Source organism: Nerophis ophidion, linkage group LG17 (assembly GCF_033978795.1).
Source record: "Nerophis ophidion isolate RoL-2023_Sa linkage group LG17, RoL_Noph_v1.0, whole genome shotgun sequence".
Taxonomy (NCBI): Eukaryota; Metazoa; Chordata; class Actinopteri; order Syngnathiformes; family Syngnathidae; genus Nerophis; species Nerophis ophidion.
The window spans coordinates 6,172,168-6,175,138 of NC_084627.1; positions in this window are offsets into that span (position 1 = coordinate 6,172,168).

Below are 2,971 nucleotides of genomic sequence, written 5' to 3' on the forward strand. Positions count from 1 at the left end.
GTCCAGCAGTATTTATAATGTCCAGCATGTCCAGCAGTATTTATAATGTCCAGCATGTCCAGCAGTATTTATAATGTCCAGCATGTCCAGCAGTATTTATAATGTCCAGCATGTCCAGCAGTATTTATAATGTCCAGCATGACCATGCCGCAGTATTTATAATGTCCAGCATGACCAGCAGTATTTATGTCCAGCATGTCCAGCAGTATTTATAATGTCCAGCATGACCAGCAGTATTTATAATGTCCAGCATGTCCAGCAGTATTTATAATGTCCAGCATGACCAGCAGTATTTATAATGTCCAGCATGACCAGCAGTATTTATAATGTCCAGCATGTCCAGCAGTATTTATAATGTCCAGCATGTCCAGCAGTATTTATAATGTCCAGCATGTCCAGTATTTGCCGGCGTCCACCTCATGTTTGATGTGGTCGGTCAGACAGAGAAGACATGTGTCAGTGGAGTACTTAGTTCTGAAGCCACATTGTAATTAGTAGATGAGTTGATTAGTAACAAGGTATCTATCAACCTGTTCATAAACTATTTTTACCATTCCTTTCGACACTTTGAGGTCAAACTGCTCTTTTCATTCTCTGAGTCTTCTCACATCGCTTCTTAGCCACCCTGAACGGTGGCATGAACAAAAAAAATCTACGAATGATCTTTGTTTACTATTATTATGTCATTGTGGTCAGCGCGTCTGCCTCGCAATACCAAGGTTTTGAGCTGTACTGGGTTTGATCCCGGGCTCGGCATCTTTCTGTGTGGAGTTTGTATGTTCTCACTGTGACTGTCTGGGTTCTACTCTGGCTTCCTCCCACCTCCAAAGACATGCACCTGGGGATAGGCCCCTCCCACCTCCAAAGACATGCACCTGGGGATAGGCCCCTCCCACCTCCAAAGACATGCACCTGGGGATAGGCCCCTCCCACCTCCAAAGACATGCACCTGGGGATAGGCCCCTCCCACCTCCAAAGACATGCACCTGGGGATAGGCCCCTCCCACCTCCAAAGACATGCACCTGGGGATAGGCCCCTCCCACCTCCAAAGACATGCACCTGGGGATAGGCCCCTCCCACCTCCAAAGACATGCACCTGGGGATAGGTTGATTGGCAACACTAAATGGTCCCTAGTGTGTGAATGTTGTCTGTCCAGGGTGTACTCCGCCTTCCACCCGGATGCAGCTGTAATAGGCTCCAGCAACCCCCCCGCAAACCTGAACCCGTTCAGGTTGTCAGTAGTAAATGGATGGATTGTGAACCAGTTTAGGGGGACAGCTTGAACGGTTGGGCGAGTGGCCACGCCAGCAATCTGAGGGTTCCTGGTTCGATCCCCATCTTCTACCAACCTCGTCACGTCCGTTGTGTCCTGAGCAAGACACTTCACCCTTGCTCCTGATGGCTGCTGGTTGGCGCCTTGCATGGCAGCTCCCTCCATCAGTGTGTGAATGTGGAAGTAGTGTCAAAGCGCTTTGAGTACCTTGAAGGTAGAAAAGTCCAAGTGGTTTACATATCCAACCATTTGTGGTTCAGACACACTTGAATGATTCATTTTTCTTTGGAAAATGGTTGGCATGCAAAAAATATAATTTGTACAGAAATATTGTGTCAATGATTCATTAAATTCCTATATTAAAAATACATCATTGTTATAAAAGGGTTATGGTCCGCAGCTAAAATGAATAATAAATATAAGAAACAATAATAATAAAAAGAATAATGTATGACTGCCGCTCTGCCTAGTGGCCTGAAATACAGACGAGGAGAAATAACGGAACATTCCGATGAGTTTCATGAGTACATCTTCTTCTTCCTCGTGTCGCTCCTGAGGATCGAACCTTTGACACTTTCACCAGATTATATTGGATGTTTTATCCAGGTGTTCCCATCAATAGTCAAGGAATCTATCTGCGCATGACAAGTACGAGGTCGGCTTTAGGTGCAATGACCATCATGCGCCGCTAGATGGAAGCAGAAAGACTTTTCCACAGGTGGCGTCCAGAGAGGCTCAAATGTCTTCTAGAACTGTTTTTTCAGTGATGTACCCCCTGTCAACATCTTTTTAATTCAAGTACCCCCTAATCACAGCAAAGCATTTTTGGTTGGAATAAAAGAGATAAAGAAGTAAAATACAGCACTATGTCATCACTTTATGATTTATTAAATTGTATAACAGTGCAAAATATTGCTCATTTGTAGTGGTCTTTCTTCAACTATTTGGAAAAATATATATATATAAATAACTAAAAACTTGTTGAAAAATAAACAAGTGATTCAATGATAAATAAATATTTCTCCAGATAGAAGTAATCAATCAACTTAAAGTGCCCTCTTTGGGGATTGTAATAGAGATCCATCTGGATTCATCAACTTACTTCTAAACATTTCTGCACAAAAAAAATAAATCTTTAACATCAATATTTATGGAACATGTCCACAAAAAATCTAGCTGCCAATATTGCATTGTTGTATTTCTTTTCACAGTTTATGAACTTATTTTTATAGTTTGTTGAAGTATTATTCAAAAAATATATTAATAAAGGATTTTTGAATTGTTGCTATTTTGATAATATTTAAAAAAAATCTCACGTACCCCTTGTCATACCTTCAAGTACCCCCAGGGGTACACGTACCCCCATTTGAGAACCACTGGTCTAGAACATCCTGGGAGCCAACAGAAGGAGGAATACAATCAATAAATGAATATTAATATATTGCATTTATATTTGAAAATACCACATTTAAATGTATCGCCTATTATTTTTCACAGGTTTTGTTTGTGTGCAAACACTAAATGTGTTTGATGTGCAAATTGCTGAAGCTGTTTTTGTATTCCTTGAAATGTTTAATAACAACGACCCCAAGAAGGGACAAGCCGTAGGAAATGGATCCGAAGAGTTTCGTGTTGAGACTTGTAGTACAACGTTCCACCTGCGGCGGCAGCGTGGTCCACACATATGTAGGCGTAG